We start from the raw sequence: 21358 nt of genomic DNA, 5'->3' as shown, positions 1-21358 counted from the left end.
GAGGCCAAAAAATACATAGTTTGAGTACTTCATGCATGAACCGGCACATGGACATGAAGCATAAGTTGCAGTGGGAAGCTCAGTGTGCTACAATGCGGCCTAGCCGGCCGGGCCAACCACCGTCTGCCATATCTTGTGCATCCGCGGCCTCTTCATCCTCTGTGACTGGGGGGACAGCAGTCACACCTGTTTTGGGGCGCAGACCTGCCACCTCTTTACCCGCAACAGCCAGCGTGATTGGCAGGTCATCATTTTCTTTGGAGGTGGTAACACCAGCTGGTGTTGAGCGCTGTCCGACATCGATAGCACCACCTTTGGATCAAGGCAACCTAACATGTCAGCCTGCATCTTCCTCACAGACCGGCAGTTTGCCAGGGACACCCTTATCAACCCCGTCTAAGCACAATAGCCAGCCCTCGGTCCCTCAGATGTGGACAAGTAAAAGACCATTTCCTCCTAGCCATGAGAAAGCTAAGAAGTTGAATTTCACCATCTGCAAGTTCTTGGCTACAGAAATGCTGCCTTTCCGCCTGGTGGACACAGAGGATTTTCGAGACCTTATGTCCGTCGCAGTGCCCCAGTACCAGATGCCCAGTCGGCACTACTTCTCAAAGAAAGGTGTGCCTGCGCTCCACCAGCATGTCGCACACAACATCACCGCTTCTTTGAGAAACTCTGTGTGTGACAGGGTGCATTTCACCACAGACACTTGGACGAGTAGGCATGGACAGGGGCGTTACATGTCGCTGACTGGGCACTGGGTAACTATGGTGACAGCAGGACAAGGGGCTGCTGTCCAAGTCTTGCCGTCCCCACGAGTTGTGCGTCAATCCTCTTTATGTCAAAGTTCCTCCACTGCTTCTGCCTCCTCAACCTCCTCTCGGTCTTCCACCTGCACCCAAAGCCTGTCTGGTCATGCCACAAGCTTTCTAACTGCGCAGAAGGGATCCTGCACACCTCCTTACTATGCTGGCAGTAGGGCTCAACGTCATCAGGCGGTTTTTACATTGAAATGTCTGGGAAATGTGAGTCACACAGCTGAGGAGTTGTGGTCAGCTCTGGAGAACCAATTTCATGAATGGTTGTCTCCACTGGACCTGAAACCAGGGAAGGCAGTGTGCGACAATGCTGCAAACCTGGGTGCGGCCCTTCGCCGCGCAATGTCACACACGTGCCTTGTATGGCTCACGTGTTGAACCTGGTTGTCCAGCAATTTTTAGCCCACTATCCCAGACTAGATGGCCTTCTGCAGAGGGCACGGTCGCTGTGTGCTCACTTCCGCCGTTCGCATCCCGCAGCTCAGCGACTTACATCTCTACAGAAGTCGTTGGGCCTGCCACTTCACCGGCTAAAATGCGATGTGCCTACCCGGTGGAATTCAACTCTGCACATGTTGCAGCGACTGTGGCAGCACCGACAAGCCCTGGTGCAATACGTTCTGACGTATAGCCTGGGCCAACGAGATTCAGAGGTGGGGCAAATCACGCTGGAGGAGTGGTCTCAGATCAGGGACCTATGCACCCTTCTGCACAGTTTTGAAATGGCGACGAAGATGTTTAGTGCTGACGATGCCATTATCAGCATGACTATTCCGGTGATTTACATGCTGGAGCACATGATAAACAGAATTCGGAGTCAGGTGGTGGCACAAGAGGAGGTGGAGGAAGTAGAGGAGGAGGAGTTGTATGCGGAAGGGCTAACATCTGCAAGGTCCAGACGGTCGGCAGCACCAAGGCGGCAGGCATGTGAGGGTGGGGGAGATGGTTTTACCAGGGCGCATGGTAGCAGCCAAACTAGTGAGGAAGGTGCAGGAGCCCAGGAAGAAGTGGAGGACGAACTGATGGAAGACTCATCAGATGAGGGAGACCTTGATCACATTTCTGTTGTGCGAGGTTGGGGGGAGAGGACAGAGGAAGGAAGCATGATTGTTACCTCGCCACCAACACAACAGGGACTTGGTGCTCCTGGATGCGCAACACACATGAGTGCCTTCTTGCTGCACTACCTGCAACATGACCCTCGAATTGTGAGAATTAGAAATAATCCTGACTACTGGGTTGCCACACTGTTAGATCCCCGGTACAAAAGTAAATTTGCAGAAATTATTCCTGCCATAGAAAGGGATGCACGCATGCAGGAGTATCAGCAGAGACTGTTGCAGAATCTTACATGTGCTTTTCCACAAAATACCAGTGGTGCACGTAGTGAATCTCACAGTTCCAACTTGCCAACCGTGGGACCGTCAAGTGTTCAGCACTCAAACCGTAACAGAACCACAGTATCTGCTGGTAACATCAATTTTGCGGAATCATTTCACCACTTTTTTAGCCCATCCTTTGCAAGGCCACAGGAGACAAGAAGTCTGACACATAGTCAATGCCTAGAGACGATGGTACAGGAGTATCTCCAAGTAAACATTGAAGCCACGACTGTGTCACTGGACCCTTGCTCCTTTTGGGCTTCCAATCTGGATAAATGGCCGGAGCTAGCCACTTACGCCTTGGAGATCTTGTCATGCCCCGCAGCCAGCGTTCTGTCTGAACGTGTGTTCAGCGCTGCTGGTGGTGTGCTGACAGATAAGCGCACGCGGCTCTCCTCTGATAATGTAGACAGACTCACGTTCATAAAGATGAAAAAATCATGGATCCGAAACGACTTTTCTACTCCTGTGTCATCCTGGGGAGAGTAAAAGCTTGATGATTGGTTAAAATCACCCTACCAACCGTTTTAAGCTTTCAAATTACTAATCATGTTTATCTGTATCTTGGCTGGAAAATAATTTGGGCTTTGTAGCAGTATGCAGCACTGATTCTATTAGGCCATCTATAATAAGCTCCACCAGATTTAAAATTACTAATCATGTTTATCTGTATCTTGACTGGAAAATAATTTGGGCTTTGTAGCAGTGTGCAGCACTGATCCTATTAGGCCATCTATACTAAAGCTTCACCAGATTTAAAATTAATAATAATTTTTAGCTGCATCTAGCCCGGAAAATAATTTTGGGGCTCCGAGATGCGCAAGACACATAAGTGCCTTCTTGCTGCACTACCTGCAGCATGACCCTCATATTGTCAGAATTCGAAGTAATCATGACTACTGGGTTGCCACACTCTTAGATCCCCCAAACTTTTCGATCAACCTTTTCATTTTAATAAAGACCAAAAAAATGGTCATTTTTTAAATTATAAGCATTAGCAGGTTGTTAGAAACTGAAATCAAACAGTTTTCAACTCAAAACTTTATTCTAGGTGATGTTACATTTTCACATAGGACCCCTTGTTCGAAAGGAGCTCCTGAACTATCTCGTCCATTGAATTTGTCAGGTTTTGGATGGTTTCTGCTTCAATTGTTTTGCATGAGGACAGAATACCCTCCCAGAGCTGTTGCTTAGATGTGAACTGCCTCCCGCCATCATAGACACTCCTTTTAATGATGCTCCAAAGGTTCTGAATGGGGTACAGGTCAGGGGAGCATGGGGGTCACACCATAAGTTTGTCCCCTTTTATGCCCATATCAGCCAGAGATGCAGATGTTTTATGTGCAGCATGAGATGGTGCATTATCATGCAGAAAAATGATCTTGGTGTGAAATACACGGTTCTTCTTCTTGAACCATGGCAGGAAGTGCTGTTTGAGAAAATCCACATACATTATGGAGTTCATCTTTAGCGCCTTCAGGGATCCTAAAGGGGCCGACAATCTCTCTCCCCATGATTCCAGCCCAAAACATTACTCCACCTCCTCCTTGTTGGCGCTGTAGCCGTGTTTGCGTGGGGTGTCCATCAACCAGCCATCCTCCACTCCATCCATCTGGACCATCGAGCGCTGCACGGCACTCATCCGTGAACAAAACAGTTTTGAAATCAGTCTTCATGACTGGAGCCGTTTCTGCTTGTGTGAAGTGGATAGAGGAGGTCGACAGGATGGCGTATGCACAGCTGCAAACCTCTGAAGGACCCTGCATCTTGTTGTTCGGGGGACGTTGGAGGCACAAGCAGCTTCAAAAACTTGTCTGCTGCTAAGACAAGGCTTTTTTGCCGCTGCTCTTTCAACCTGACGTAATTGCCTGTAGGAAAGAGTCCTCAATTTGCCCTTATCAGCACGCACACGTGTGTACTGTGAATCAGCTACATACTTCTTGATTACCAAGACACTTCATCCTGATCATCGCACAATGTTGATTGTAGTCATGCCTTGACCTAAACACTCCACAATTTGTTGCTTCTCAGCAGCCGACACATCCTTTTTCTTTCCCATTTTGGCAGAAAATGTAGGCTGCTTAATAATGTGAGACAACCTTCTTAAGTAGTCTTGCCTTTCATTGGACACACCTGCCAAACTAATTAGCACAGGTGTCTGCAATTGCTTACAGTGATATAAAGAGCCCTGACACACATCACCATCAATGAGTTTAACTGACAAACAAACAAATTCTTCCCTTATCACTCCTAAACACTTTTTGCATAATAATTTGGAACGCAGTGTACATGTGCTTTTCCACAAAACACCAGTGGTTCACGTAGTGAATCTTACAGTTCTAATTTGCCAACCGTGGTCTGTATGGGGTTGTTCAATAAAGGGCCCAAAATTAAGATAACATAGATGGGAGAGGTCTCTATGAATAGGAATTCCTAAGTATTTGATACCCTGTGAGGGCCAGGCAAAGGGAAAGTTGGACTGGATGGAATCCTATATGGATTTGGGGAGGGAGACATCAAGGGCCTCAGACTTCGCTGCATTGATTTTAAAATTTGACCATGTAACAAAGTGATCTATTTCAGCCATAACAGCATGGATGGATATATGTGATTGAGTGATATATACTAGGACATCATCAGCAAATAGAGAGCACTTGTACTCGGTGCCTCCCACCTCAATCCACCTAATATTGGGGTTATGGCGAATTGATGAGAGCAGGTGCTCCGTCACTAGGATGTATAAGAGAGGGGACAGAGGACATCCCTGCCTTGTCCCATTGGTGATTGTGAAAGGTGATGAAAATGTTCTGATGCACCCCCTGGGCCTTGGGACACCCGGACCCGGACCCTTTTTGGTGGATGCTGGTGGTTGTAGTCTTCGTGGCGGCGACCCGGTTCCGTGGCTCAGGGTGGTCAAACCAGTGTCGGAACTATTTATGTGGTTTTGATGTTTAAATGTCCGACTACGCCACCCGTGGATTGCGGTCAGAGTGAACCGCCGCTGCAGGGCAGACCGCTGAGGCTGGTGTTGTGGGTGCAGCAGAGCGTAGCATAACTCCCCACGGGAGGAGTATAGCCTCAGGGCAGTGTATGCGGAGGATGGGGGTGATGGTGCAGGGCAGCAGCAGTAACGACATGGAGTCAGTGATGCAGTCCAGGGACTTTACTCACAGTTCTTATTATCCAGACCACGTCTGCAGGTAACGGCTGCCCACGTCGTACTGTGCTCACCAGGTGAGGGGCTCAGACAACTCCCAGATAACTTTGGAGCGCTTCACAGGACCCCCTTTGTGTGTCCTTTGTCTGGCCTTTCTTACCAACCCTTCTGTCCGGCTGCCTCGGGCCTCCTCTTGGTAAACTTGGCGCCAGTTTCCCTGACCCTATGTGGTGCCTTCCTAGCGGGTGTAGCGAGGGGCTGCGCCACATAAAATGTCACAGCCTCCGGTTTCTAGCTGAGGGTCGTTTCCTGCCTCCACTAGTTTCGGGGACCGGTCTCCCCCTTTGGCCTGACCCCTCCACGCAGGTGGATTCGGGCGTGCGGTGGCGACTCGCCCGTCCGCACCCCTGGGATCCCTTCATTCCTCGTTCCTGGAGCCTTCTCCGCTCCTCTTCCTTCCTTCTCCCTCTTCCAGGCCTGGGCCTCTGTTACTAGGCCCGCCTCCGGAGCAGAGCTCATGCAGAGCCCCTGCTCCCTGCCACTTCTGCTCAGACTTCTCTGCACTGAACTAAGATGGTGCCCACCTTTTATACTCCCTTCTCAATGCACCCAGGAACTGCTTCCTCCCTGCTCCTGCACTACAGGGTTCCCCTTCCTCAGTGTTCCCTCCCCCCACTCCAGCCAGGGACAGGGACTGTCGTGCCCATCTCAGAGGCCTATTGGTCGCCCTGCCCCACGGCAATGTGGTGTAATGCATGCAGGTGTCGGGTCCTGATCCACACTCCATCCTTACCTGAGAGTGAGATATCACACCTCTGGGTGAGGTGCAATACCTCTGTAGCAACCGAGCCCTCAGGGTGCTACAGTTCCATTTATCTTCAGCCTAGGTGACGTATTGTGATACAGGGCCGTGATTTTGGCTATAAAAGGGTCCCCTAGACCCCTACCCCAAGCTTTTTAAGAGAATCATATATGGCGTGCCAGGAGACTCTATGGAATGCTTTCTCAGCATCCAACGAGAGTATCTAATTACAAATTTTTAACTGCATCTAGCCCAGGAAATACTTTGTGCCTAGTAGCAGTGTCTGCTAGTCAGCGGATTATCCCGGCTGTTAAGCAAGCTACACCACCTGTAGTTTAGACACTTAATTTTTTCAAAGGAAATGCTTCGGGACCTTGGGATACTCAGTGAAGAGCATCAGGAGGCACCCCAAGGCATAGGGGCTGGGACTGGCAGTAGGATGCCTTGCGGTGGACAGCTGAGCTCGATCCTTATAAAAGCTTTTTAACTGCAGCAGCTTTAGTGGACGCTACTGGAGCTGGAATTACGCGGCTGCTGGCATGAGACTTGCCCTCCAATAGATCCTTGTAAATGGATTTAAAGTGTATTCATTCAAATTAGAGAGACAATTTTAATTAAAAAGCTTAGAGCTGCCTCCACCACAGGGGGGCTCGCTCGACCCACCAGCGGACAGGCACCAGTATTGGGAGAGGGGGGCTGGCCATCAGGGTTCACCGCGGCTCTGGCACAAACCCGGTGACACGGAGGTGGCACGGGCAGGAGCGGACTGGCCGTGTCGGCTTCTCACTTTTTGGATTTTAGAAGGGCATGACATGCCTATATCTGTGTCTCCCCCTCCTTTTACTCCTCCACCTCTTTTATTTTCGCATGACTATATGTACTTGTCACTTTTCCATGTGTTAGTTATGTCTTCTGAGCAGTTTGTCAGCTTTTGGACACCTTTGAAGGTGTTTTCTATGTGTTTCTATGTGTTTTTGTTTGCCTGCCATTGGTTTTAACGGTGTTCGAAGGTGTTCGACGAACAGTTCGACGAACAGTTCGGCGAACACACGGGTGTTCGACGAACCGAACCGAACTCGAACACTACAGGGGTGGCTCAACACTACTCAACACTACTGATGACCTATGCTTAGAATAGTGTATTGATATTTAAGCCTTTTGCACCAGAGCCCTTCACTTTTGTGACCAGGCCAATTTTTTCAATTCTGACCAGTGTCACTTTATAAGGTAATACATCTGGGATGCTTCAATGGATCCCAGTGATTCTGAGATTGTTTGTTTTGTGACATATTGTACTTCGTGTTAGTGGTAAGTTAAGGACAATATTTTTCAAGTTTACTTGTGAAAATATCGGAAATTTGGCAAAATGTTTGAAATTTTCGAATTTTTCAAACTTCTAATTTTTATGCCCTTAAATAAGAGAGTTATGTCACACAAAATAGTTAATAAATAACATTTACCACATGTCTACTTTACATCTGTATCATTTTTTAAACTTTTTTTTTTGTTAGGAAGTTAGAAGGGTTAAAAGTTTATCAGTAATTTCTCATTTTTCCAACAAAATTTACAAAACCATTTTTTAGGGATCACATCACATTTGAAGTGACTTTGAGGGGCTGACAGAAAACACCCAAGAGTGAAACTATTCTAAAACTGCACCTCTCAAACTGCTCAAAACAACATATAAGAAGTATATTAACCCTTCAGGTGTTCACAGAAATGAAAGCAATGTGGAAGAAAAAATGAAAATGTTACTTTTTATCACAAAAATGTTACTTTAGCCCCAAATTTTGCATTTTTACAAGGGTAAAATGAGAAAATGCACCATACAATTTGTTGTGCAATTTCTCCTGAGTACACCAATACCTCATATGTGGTGGAAAACTATTGTTTGGGAGCACGGTAGGGCTCGGAAGGGATGGAGCATCCTTTTATAACATTGAACCGTGAAAATAAAAAATCACATTTTTCTCGCAAAAATGTTGTTTTAGCCCAAATATTTTTATTTTCACAAGTTTAAAAGAAGAAAATGGTTCATACAATTTGTTGTGCAATTTCTCCTGAGTATGCCAATACCCCATATGTGGTGAAAAACTACTTTTTGCATGCACGGCAGGACTCGGAAGGGAAGGAGCACCATTTGACATTTGGAACGCAAAATTGGCTTGAATTGCTAGGGGACACCATGTCGCGTTTGGACAGCCCCTGATGTGCCTAAACAAAGGAAACCCCCACAAGTGACCCCATTTTCGAAACTAGAACCCTCAATGAATTTATCTAGATATGTGGTGAGCACTTTGAACCCCTAAGTCCTTCACAGAATTTTATAAGATTGAGCTGTGAAAATAAAAAATAATTTTTCCCACAAAAATGTTGTTTTAGCTAGAGTTTTTATTTTCACAAGGGCAAAAGGAGAAAATGGACCATACAATTTGTTGTACAATTTACACTGAGTATGCTAATACCCAATATATTGTAGAAAACTACTGTTTGGGAGCACAGCATGGCTCGGAAGGGAAGGGACGCCATCTTGGCTGGAATAGATTGCGGATTCCATGTCACATTTGAGGAGCCCCTGACATGCCAAAACAGCAGAAACCCCCACAAGTGACCCCATTTTGGAAACTACTCCTCTTTAGGAATTCATCTAGGGGAATAGTTAGAATTTTTATTCCTCAGGCGATTCACAGAATTGTATAACATTGGGCTGAGTAAATGAAATATTACAATCTTTCCCACTAAAATGTTGCTTTGGCTCCAAGTTTGTAGTTTTCTAAATGGGTAATATGAGAAAACGAACAGTGCAATTTGTAACGCAATTTCTCCTGAGGCCGCCAATTCCCCATAAGGGGTTGAAAACTACTTTTGAGGCACAGTGCAAAGCTCAGAAGAGAATGAGCGCTATATTACAATACAGATTTTTCTGTTATGGTTTGCAGGTGCAATGTAACATTGGCAAAGCCCCTGATGTCCCAGAACAACAGAACCCCCCATAAGTGACCCCATTTTACAAACTGCAACCCCAATGATTTCATCTAGTCATGTAGCGATCATATTGACACCATAGGTGTGTTACAGAACCTTATACCATTGGGCGGTGAAGAAAAATTAATTACATTTTACCTCAAAAATATTGTTTCAGCCCCAGATTTTACATTTTCAAAAGGGGAAATGGGTCAAAATGGCAACAAAATTTGTCACACAATTTCAGCTGAATGTGGCAATACCACATATGTGGCTGAACAGTACTGCTTAGCCACATGGCGAGTCTCGGAAGGGAAGGACTATTTAACTCTTGGAGAACAAATTTTCGTAGAATAGTTTGTGGACTCCATATGCAGAGCCCCCAAATGCCAGAAGAGTAGAATTCCCCATCAAGTAACCCCACTTTGGAAATTGCACCCCTCTGGAAATTTATCTACAGGTGTTGTGACGATTTTGACTCAATGTGTGTATACCAGCATTAAGCAGCAATGGATGTTGCTTAGTGAAAATTGCAAATCTGCTATTGTAGTTCCCAGTACATTGCAGTGTCCAGTACACTGCAGTGCCAAGTACATTGTAGTGCCCATATATTGTGCCCAGCTCTTTACTTCCGTAAATTAAGTGGACTTTCATCGCTGCAGAAATGCCAAACATGTGGACGCTAAATGTAGTTTAGGCACACTGTGGGGCTCAGAAGGGAGGGGGCATTTGGATTTGGGAATGCAGAATTTGCTGGATTTTATTTTTTTTTTTTGGGAAGGGGGCATGATACTTTTCCAGAGCCTTTGTGCTACCAGTAACATGGGAGCCCCCTACATTTCCGTTAACAGATAATGGACCTGAGTGGGGATTTGTTTTTTTTTTGTGGGAGTTGAAGCTATTATTGGGAACATTTTACATAACATTAGGAATCACATTTGTCCTGTGCTCTACGCTGAGCACTTACATCGGGGTTTCCATTAAAATCTCCAAATAACGTGATTCAGATGAAATCCCAGAAGCAGCAGAGTTACTCTGGACTCCAGTTCAAAACGACACAAGAGGAAAAGAAATTGATCAGCTCACCTGATTGCTGTAGGTTCTAGGTGCAAGGAAGCAAGGATACGTGTGGCCTCACGTGTTTAAATAGGAAAAAGAGAAGGAAAACCAGCTTCCAAAATAGCAAAATTTATTGAAGTAAATCCACGCAGTTAAAAAAGTTCATGTCATGTCGGGGAATCTCACATAGAAAAAATAGGCAACGCGTTTCGAACACAATCCTGTATTCTTTGTCAGGATTGTGTTTGAAACGCGTTACCTATTTTTTAACTGCGTGGATTTACTTCAATAAATTTAGCTATTTTGGAAGCTGATTTTCCTTCTCTTTTTCCTATTTAAGTGTCCCCATCTGCCTCATTATTGGGAACCTTCCACTGGAGGTTGATCTTTGCAAGGCAGGTCAAAAATTGGTTTTATTTATTTTTTACGCCATTCACCATACAGTATATTTGATTAGACAGGTTTATTCTTCGGGTCGGTGCTATTACAGCAATATCAGTTTATATCATTTTTTATGTTTGGCTGCTATCACACACTAAAAAACACTTTTTATATATATAAAAAAAGTTTTTGCATTGCAATATTTTGAGAGCTATAATTTTCCTACAGAGTCATATGTGGGCTTGTTTTTTGTGGGAAAAGTTGATGTTTTTATTGGTACCATTTTTGGGCATATAATATTTTTTGATCGCTTTCTATTCAGATTTTTGTGAGGCAGAATGAACAAAAATCAGCAGTCCAGGATTTGTTTTTTTTTAGTTTGTTTTTTAATGTTTTTTATTCTTCAGGTCAGTACACAATTACAGCAATACCTCATTTATATAATTATTTATGTTTTGCTGCTTTTACACAGTAAAAACTATTTTTATAGAAAAAATAATTATTTTTGCATGGCTATATTCTGAGAGGTATAACTTATTTTATTTCTCCGCTGACAGTGCTGTATGGTGGCTTTTTTTTGCGGGGCAAGATGTCATTTTCAGCTATACCATTTTTATTTACATTTGTCTTTTTGATAGCATTTTATTCCACTTTTTGTTCAGCGGTATGATGAACAAGCATAGTTCTTTGCCCCTTTATTTATTTTTATTTTTTTTACTGTGTTCAATGAAGGGGTTAACTAGCGCGACAGTTTCATAGATCGAGACGATCTGGACACGGCAATATCAAATATGTGTACTTTTTTTTGTTTATTTTTGTTTTTACATAAATATACAGTATAAATTGATTGATTTAATATTTTTTTTTCTTTATTTTACGTTTTTTTAATTGTTTTTACTTTTTTACTTACACATGTATTGCAATGCATGAGACCTGTCAGCTTTACACTGGCAGATCGCCTGAAAGACCCTGCTTCTGGCTATGTCTAACAGGCCATCATAGCTGGCAGGTCCAGAGGTCATTATTTGACGTTTGACTGCCATGACAAACCTTGGCTCCCCCATGATCACATTGCGGAGGTGCTGGAGGGGTCAGAGAAGGAGCCCACTGTCTCTCACAAACTTCTGAATGGTGCGACCTCTATTGATCGCGGCATCTAGAAGATAACAGAGCATTAACATCTTTGGGACTTGAGTGTCATGCTAGGTATGGGAAGGACCCAGCATACGACGAGGGGAAAAGGGGGGGAAGCCGAACACCCTGGCTCCCCAATCATCCCTAAATAGGTTCCTCACTAGTGATGGGCGAGCACTAAAATGCTCGGGTGCTTGATGCTCGGGTCGAGCACATTGGAATACTCAGGTGCTCGACCTGGGCAATGAGCCCAATGTAAGTCTATGGGAAACTCGAGCATTTTTCAGGCGGCTCCGCCCGGCGGTCTGCAGAGGGCCTAAAAATCGATGGGAACAGGGCTCAAATGACATGGGGACAGCATGGGGAAGACCCCTGGAAGTATTTCTGACTCCCAGGTCACTTCTATCAACAATGTTGTCAGAGGTATTACGCCACTTTTACGGACTCACAATAAAACATACAAAAACAAAACCAAAATGGATTTTCCTGGGAAAAATGTTAAGGAACATCCTTTCCAGGGTAATGACTTGTATATAAAGCAAAATAAATAACCAAAAACAAAAATGCTCCTCCACACCTTGGGCTATGTTCACATGTAGCGTTTTTGATGCGTTTTTTTCACTTTTGCATTGCTTTCAACCGTGACAAAAGCATTCACCAGGAATTGTCATTTTAACATTTTACAACCTTATCTGGCCATGTGATGTGTGAGATATCATCAGACACATCGTGTTTCATTTATGAAGGAGGGACTCTGAAAGTCACAAAGCTTATTTTTATAGGGCCATCAGACGACCTTTACTATTCTTAAAGGGCCAGCAGGCGGCCCTCACTATTCTTAGAGAGCAATCAGCCGGCTATGTTTTATTGTTCCCATAACTAAAGAGTGGGTCTCCTATACTGTTATTGCGAATGCATAGAGCGGCAGGGCTGCCCAAAATCTGGACGCACCCCAATACCCCTTTGAAGAGACTTAGAGGAGGGCCTCCTGAAAACAATGTTCCCATTATTAGGAAGTAGGTATCCCATTGTGTTTGCCTATGCAGTGAATGCAAGGGTTGCCAAAAATTTGTAGGCACTCCAATGCCCCTTGGAAGAGACGTGGAGGTCAGAAGGCCTCCTTAAAACAATGTTCCCATTATTAGGACGTGGGTCTCCCATTGTGTTTGCCTATGCAGTGAATGCAAGAGTTGCCAAAAATTTGGAGGCTCTCCAATGCCCCTTGGAAGAGATGTGGAGGTCAGAGGGCCTCCTTAAAACAATGTTCCCATTATTAGGACTTGGGTCTCCCATTGTGTTTGCCTATGCAGTGCATGCAAGGGCTGCTAAAAATTGGAAGGAACTCCAATGCCTCTTGGAATAGACGTGGAGGAGGGCCTCGTTCCCATTAGAAAGGAGCGGGCCTCGTATACTTATAATGGCCATGCACTAAGTGTATGGGCTGAAAAACATTTACCCCTGGGGGGTATACATGAACATACTGTATAATTTTTTTTTTACTGGAATAATAAACACCCTTTAAAAAAATTATGTGGGTGTTGCATCACGGACCACGGTCACCCTGGTGATATGATGGTGAAGGATGAGGAGAAGGAGGAGGACAAAAGCAAATAGACAAAATCAGGAAGCATATGCCCATGTGTGGGGGTAAAGAGGTGCATTGGAATACACGTCCCAAAAAAAGACACTGGATTTGAGCTTATGTTAAGCTGCTATAATTCGGTGGTGTTGAGAAGTCTGGCCCAATCCAGCCCTTGTTCATTTTTATAAGAGTCAGCCTGTCAGCATTTTCAGTTGACAGGCGGATGCGCTTATCAGTTATAATTCCACCAGCGGCACTAAAAACCCTCTCTGATAAAACGCTGGCGGCAGGGCAGGCCAGGACCTCCAAGGCAGAGAGCCAGTTCATTCCACGTATCCAGCTTGGATACCCAATAATTATAAGGCACAGAAGAATCGCGGAGGACGTTGGTACGGTCGGCAAGGTATTCCCTCAGCATCTTCCCAAACTTTGCACTCCTTGTAAGAGTACCCCGTGCCTCAGGGCATGTGCAATGGGAGGGGCTGAGAAAACTCTCCCAGAACTTTGACAGTGTTCCCCTGCTTCTGCTGGATTGAAGTTGTGTCTCTCTCGCCTGTACTCCTTGGTTGTCCAACGAAGTGTGACCTCTGCTGCCAGCGTCTTCAGATGAGAATTTTTTTAATAGTTCCGCAACAAGGGCTTTCTGGTACAGCCCCTTTTCTGTAGACCTGTCCACCTCAGGAATAAGAGATATAAAGTTATCCTTGTAGCGTGGGTCTAGAACTGTCACCAACCAGTAATGACTGTCACCCAAAATTTTGAGAACGCGAGGGTCATGGGAAAGGCAGCGTAACATAAACTCAGCCATGCGTGCCAGACTACTCTCAGGCAAGACTTCCGTGTCCTCACCAAGAGGATGACTGACCATGCTTTCCTCCTCTCTGTCCTCTGTCCATCCACGCTGAACAGACGATATGACAGCTGTGCAGGTAATACCGTCTATAGCACATGAAACTAGCTCCTGTTCTTCCTCATTGTCACCCAATCCACGTTTGGATGAGATGAGGCTGGGCTGTGTGTAATCACCCTGTATGGTTCCTTGCTACATCTCATCGTGCTCCGCCTGCAGTGCATCCTCTTTGATTGTGAGCAGAGAGCATTTCAGAAGACAGAGAAGCGGGATGGTGACACTAATTATGGCGTCATCGCCGCTCACCATCTTGGTGGAGTCCTCAAAGTTTTGGAGGATGGTACATATGTCTGACATCCAGGTCCACTTTTGAGGTCTTATGTGTGGAGTCTGAACTGAATACCGACGGTCTTGTTGATGCTGGTACTCAACAACTGCCCTCTTCTGCTCACAAATCCTTCCCAACATCTGCAGTGTAGAGTTCCAACGTGTGGGGACATCACATACCAGTCTGTGAGCCGGAAGCTGCAAGCGCTGCTGAAACACGGCAAGGGTGACAGAAGCTGTAGGTGACTTTCTAAAATGGGCAAACAGGAGGCGTACTTTAACAAGCAGATCCGGCAGCTCTGGGAAGGATTTGAGAAACCACTGAACCATGAGGTTAAGCACATGGGCCAGGCATGGTACGTGTATGAGCTTGCCTCGCCTCAGAGCCGCCACCAGGTTTCGGCCATTGTCACACACGACCATGCCTGGCTGTTGGTTCAGCGGTGTGAGCCACAGATCTGCCTGCTCTTTCAGAGCTGTCCACAACTCTTCAGCGTTGTGCGGTTTGTCACCTAAGCATATTAGCTTCAGCACAGCCTGTTGCTGCTTGGCCTAGGCAGTGCTGCAGTGCTTCCAGCTTGTGAGTGATATGGTCATTTCGGAGATGGAGGCTGAAGAGGAGGAGGAGGCTGAGGAGGATGAGGTGCAGGAGCTGTAGACCGTGGGGGCAACCCTGATTGACCTAGGGCCCGCAATCCTTGGCGTCGGGAGGACGTGTTCCGTCCCAAAGTCCGACTGGGTCCCAGCTTCCACTATGTTAACCCAGTGTGTCGTCAGCAAGATGTACCATCCCTGCCCACAAGCACTTATCCACGTGTCCGTGGTTAGGTGGACTTTCCTGGTAACTGCGTTGTTGAGGGCACGGCTAATGTTTTGGGACACGTGCTTGTGTAATGTGGGGACTGCACACCGGGAGAAATAGTGGCGGCTGGGGACCGAGGGACGGCCACCGCCTTCAGGTTGCGGAATGCTTCCGTCTCCACAAGTCTAAAAGGCAAAATTTCAAGTGCAAGCAGTCTTGAAATGTGGGAATTTAGTACTGTGGCCTGTGGAGCATTGACTGCGTATTTGCGCTTGCGTTGCAAGGACTGGGGTATGGAAACTGAATGCTGCGCTGGGACAAGGACGTGGATGTGCTTCCTGATGCTGCTACTTGAGAGTGTGCAATGACAGGTGCAGGGCAGGAGGCATCTTCGCATGCACCATGGACAGGGGATTGGCTTGCATGCACAACAGTGGATGAAGCAATGGTGCCACCCGCAGACATTGTTCCTGGACCATGGGGTTCGGCCCACAAAGTCGGGTGCTTTGCTGCCATGTGCCTGATCATGCTGGTGGTGGTCAGGCTAGTCATTTTGCCACCCCTGCTGATGCTGGCCTGGCAGGTGGTGCAAATGGACTTTTTGGGGTTATCGTCAGAGTCTTTAAAAAACAACCAGACTCGGGAAGACCTAACAGTTGTACTGGCAACTTCCTTCGTATTTGTGATACAGGGAACACTTGCCTACCTTCTTTCTGCAGCCACCACACTGCTACTTCTTGCCTGTTGGGGTGCTCTGCCACTCTCCCCCTGTGTGCTGCTTTCCTTGCTCTGCATGTCCTCCTGCCAGGTTGGGTCAGATACTATATCATCCACCACCTCGTCTTCCACTTCCGCACTCTGGTCCTCCTCCTGACTTCCTGGCAATTGTGTCTCATCATCGTCCACCTCTTGTGACACTTTCTCACCGTCACCTTCATGTGACCGTGGCTGCTCAAATATTTGGGCATCGCTACATGCGATCTTCTCTTGCCCTGCTTCAAGTGGACCGGGCGAGAGGCCCGAATCTATAAATGGAAAAGTGAACAGCTCTTCGGAGTGTCCAAGTGTGGGATCAGTTGTCTCTGGGCACTCGGCATGGTGGGAGGAAGGAGGTTCAGGGTGAGGAATACGCAGTCCAGACTCAATGCTACTGAGACTTGACCGTGTGGAAGACAAGGTGGTGGTGGTAGTGGCGGCTAAGTGACTGGAAGCATTATCTGCTATCTAACCAATATCCTTTTCACACTGCTCTGTGTTCAATAGTGGTGTTCTGCGGTCCCCTATTAAGTGGGACAGTAAGGTCGAGACAGAAGATGTAGGAGTTTGGTGTGGCACAATTTCAGCTTGCCCACGGCCTTGGCCTGTGCATGCACCATCATCACGATCACGTCCCTTTCCCCGTCACTTGCCACGTGCCTTGCCAATTTTAAATGGAGGACAATATCTTCCACATTCACAACAATTGACTGAATTTGGAGCGAACTTATATGTGATCCATGTGACGGACAAACCGCAGTTTTAAATACAACTATTTTGAACAGCAATTTGGTGTCAATTGCTTCACTGACACACTGAAACAAATTTTTAATGGAGGTCAGAAATGGCAGTATTTTCTGAAAACGTATATGTGATCCGTGTGACAGAGAAAACACAGTTTTAAATACCTGGCCTGTAGGTAACTATTTTGAACAGCAATCTGGTGTCAATTGTTTCACTGACACACTGAAACAAATTTTTAATGGAGGCCAGAAATGGCAGTATTTTCTGAAAATGTATATGTGATCCGTGTGACAGAGAAAACACAGTTTTAAATAGCTGGATTTTTAGCGCTGTAATATGGAAAGGACCTGGCTGTATTCTGCAGTGCCAACAAGCAAATGGCGCAGAAAAACTGTGTTCTCTGGATTGCTTTTTATGCAAATAATGAGGATTAAGATCCAAAAAAAAATTATTCCTGGCCCCTGAGACCTGGGCCTATTTCTAGAAATATCTAACAGCAGCAGCAGCAGACAAAACTGGAATGGAGCCTCTTGTCCTATGTGCATGCAGTCTGCTATATACCCTGCCTGCCTGCCTATATATATTACCTGATATCTCAGCAGATGGATTAGTCCTAAGAAGGACTGTTTGTTGAGATGGATACGTGTCTCTAATATAGTTTGGTACACCTACACTAACTAGAAACAAGCAAATCTCTCCCTAGCTCAGCAGCATCTCTCCCTACACTGTCTGATTCCGGAGTGACTGTGACGAGCATGGCGGCGCCAGATCTGATATAGACCTGATGACGCTGTGCGGCCAGCCAATCACTGTAATGCCACAACCAACATGGCTATGACATTACAGTGAGTGGCAGGCAATCCCTGCATGTTCATTGGCGCTCTAAAGAGCGCCAAACATGCTGGGAGGAGACCCGCGCTCCCGCTGAGCAACCCCGGAAATACTCGGCGAGCGCCGAACATGTCGAGCAGTGAGATGCTCGGGCGAGCACCGAGCAGTAGCGAACATGCTCGCTCATCACTATTCCTCACCTATTACCGAGTAGGATACCTAATCCCTACTGACCCTAGAGCTAGGCCCTAGTTAGGAAGGGAAAAGGGTGAGCACTAGTCAGCCCCAAGGCAACTAAAGACAAACAAGGTAAATAGGCAAGGGGATATGTGGCGCCCCTGCAGGTTCAGTCGCCACAGAGGTACTGCATCTCACCCAGAGGTGTGGTACCCCACTCTCAGGTAAGGAGGGAGTACTACCCGGGACCCACCCACCTGCATCCAAAACTACACCATTTCTGACCAGCAGGAGGGGCAAGATACACTGATCCACTGCTGAGCCCTGTCCCTGGTTGGAAGGGGGGGAACCAAGAGAGGTGGAACCATGTAGTGGGTGTGGGGTGTGGGTGAAGAAAGTAGTTCAGTGGAGCACAGAGGGAAGCAGTATAAAAGAGAGGGTAGAAGGTTCTAGAGTCATTCAGTAGAAGGAGTTCAGAGTCGAGTCCTGCTCAGGAGAGCAGCGTAGGAGGCTCCAGGCTCCTGGCTCCAGTACTTGGAGCAGGAGTTAAGTGGCGAGAGAGGAGTCGGGCCTGGTAAGAGAGGCCCAGGAGGAGAGTGAGAGAGGACGGGAGCAGAGGGAAAGGCTCCGGAGACACAGGGGATCCCAGGAAGCCACCGTTGCCCCGAATCTAAACAGACGTGGAGGGATCAGGCTGTAGAGGGGACCGGCCCCAAAACTAGCGGAGAACAATCAGACTCAGCTAGATAACCGGAGGCTACTGTACTTGCAAGGTGCAGCTGCCAACCACCACAATTACATAGTCGAAAAGGTGGCCACAGAGGGTCCAGGGGACTGCACGTCGCCCGACAAGATCCGAGGCTACCGGCTTGGGACACTGATTGTGAGGCGCAGGGCAGGAGGGTGAGAGCCAGCGCAGGGAAGACGACTGAGAAAGGAACATAAAACAGGGTGTCGTTTAAGTACTCCTGAAATACTTGAGAGCTGCTGAACCCCTTCCTTGGTGAACACAGAACGACGTGGGCGGTTAAAATCCAGAAAGTGTAACCTGAGGAACTTAACAACTGTGAGTAAAACCTTGAAGACTGCACCCCACTGTGTCCTTGAATAATTGCTGCACCATCACCAGCCCTGCACTACACAGCACCGACAACATCTACCTCATAAAATCTCTATATCCTGCCCTGGAGCTAAACTCTGCCTGTGGAGAGCTGAACTAACTCTGCTGCATCACCATCAGCTCCAGTGGATCTGCACCGCAGCGGCGGCCCCATATAGCAGCATACCACAGGTAGCGTCACGAACATTATCTCTAAAAACATTATTCCCCTTTTACTTTCCCTTTAATTGACCGCCCTGGGTCACGGACCGGGTCACTGCCACCGTGACATCCCCCAGCACCGACCGGCCCAGCTACCGAGTACCCCACGGCCCAGGGGGCACGTCAGATACACTTAGCGTTGAGAAGACACCAGAGCGATTACGACAGCGATCACAAAGGAACTCTAAGAAGAAATTAGCCGACTGCTAAAAACTCCAGACCTCCTGAACAGAGGAAAATGCTTATATCACCAGCGATTCTCTGGAGAGACTGGATGTTATTTAAAGGTCCAGCAAGAGTGTGTTAATTAGCAGCAGAAAGGAGAGTTCACCGCTGAGTCCAGAGAGGGAAGGATGGTGAAAGGATTAGGAAGGTGTCTGCAAAGCCAAGGGCAGCGACCTTCTACAGCCGGATCCAGAATGACTGTCTGTCACACCCGACACACCAGTGACACTGAGCCAATCGCTCTGTACTGGAATACCAATGCTTACTGGACACTGGGGGTCCTAAGTGCTGCAAGACCGCTGACCATAGAGAAACGTTGGCACTGCACAAAATCCAGCAAGCGCTGGCTTTTATCTACCATTGGGAAGCGGTTAAGTCCTGGAATACCCCTTTAATATCTTACAAGTAATGTAATAAACATCGGGAAGCTCATTATCTACTGAGCTACTGCTATTAACAAGTGGATTTTTTCTTTGTAGTTTAGTGTGCTTTAGTGCATATAAGGGTGTGGCCGCCCTTTGTCTGAGCTGAAAGGTTCATTCTGCCTCTCAGGTCTATGCTTCTACTAGGGGTTCAGTCTCTCTGCCCTTATCCATATGTATGTCACTTGACAAATGGTAAGGTTTTAATATTAGAGTTAGGACTGTCCCATAAAGGTTGCCGTGACGTGGCGGGATGGTTTTTACATTATTTTGATCAAAATTATGTTAACTAAATTCCCTTTATTATTTATCATTATTTTTATGCACTGTGCGATTTATCCATTTACTTCCAGTTGTTTTTGGTATTTTGCTTGTCTTTGGTTTTTCTCCAACAAGTGGATTTGCAGTTTATTTTCAGGTCTACCCCATTTTTGGTCTATCAGCAATATATCAAGTATGACTCACTGTCTCAGTACGTGTAAATGCTTGTAGTGTTTCTATATTAGTCTCAGATACTTCCTTTATCTAAGCCGGCTGTGATGAATTCTTTCTGAGTAACTACTGAGTATTCTGAGCAAATACTAGATATTTGTTTAATTTGGGAGTATGTCAAAATATAGTATATGACTGATAACATGGGCAACTTTACTATGTAAGTACTGTAGAACTATTCTATAAAAAAATATCAGTCAGCTTGTCTTACTTAGATGATATGAAAAGGACACGAATGGCAAAAAGTAGACGGAACATCAGAAAACTGGCATCATTGTAGCAAAATTGTTAACTGTAATCTGATTATAGATCTCTTTATTAACTACAAAATGACTAGGTGAGAAGGACAAGGGTTTGTTCTATGCTTTGATGTAAAAATGAAAAACTAACATTTTCTGCAAAATTTTAAATAAACCTACATGACTTAAAAAACACAAATAAACCAAAAATGGCAAAAAAATACATATTCAATTCATTGCAACTCCAACTTTGGTGGTTCTGCTGCGACCAGATGTCCATCATTTATGTGACCACTGCAGACATGCACAGACCTCAATAGTCACACCCTACATGCAAGCATCAACACTGAGGCCAGTAAATGTGGCATTATGACTGCAGGACCATCGGGGATCACCGAAGTGACAGCACTGGGATGGCAGTGAATTTAATAAGTAGGTAATAGTGATGAGCAGATCAGCCAAAATTTGACTTTGCCTGTTTGATTTTCTCAAGAAATTTGATTCACAGAGGAATTATTCTCTGCAAATTCAATGTTCCTTATACATGTAAGATAAAAAAAATCCTTGTGCTCACCTCCCTTATTATAGTAAGATAAAAAAATCCTTATGCTCACCTCCCCGCTCATCTCTATGGCCCTTCTGCTCCTCACCGTCACCCATCCGTCCTTGCTCACTCTGAAATCCTTTTAAGTTAGGCCGGACCTCCCAGCTCTGATAAGATCCGGGAAGGTCCTGCTCAAGAGTGTGAAAGGTTATGATGTCATGACGTCACGACGTGTGCCGTGACCTTGCAATTTCGGCGTGAGTAGCAGTGATCAGAATACCTGGGGAGGACCAAACAGCTGACAATGAAGAGAAGAGGGTCCGGAGAAGTGAGCGTAAGGTGAGTGTAA

This window comes from Phyllobates terribilis, unplaced genomic scaffold (genome assembly GCF_046119375.1).
Source record: "Phyllobates terribilis strain yellow unplaced genomic scaffold, ASM4611937v1 Scaffold_5__5_contigs__length_657084704, whole genome shotgun sequence".
Classification (NCBI taxonomy): Eukaryota; Metazoa; Chordata; class Amphibia; order Anura; family Dendrobatidae; genus Phyllobates; species Phyllobates terribilis.
The sequence above is the reverse complement of the archived record's forward strand: the minus strand, read 5'-3'. Positions refer to the sequence as shown.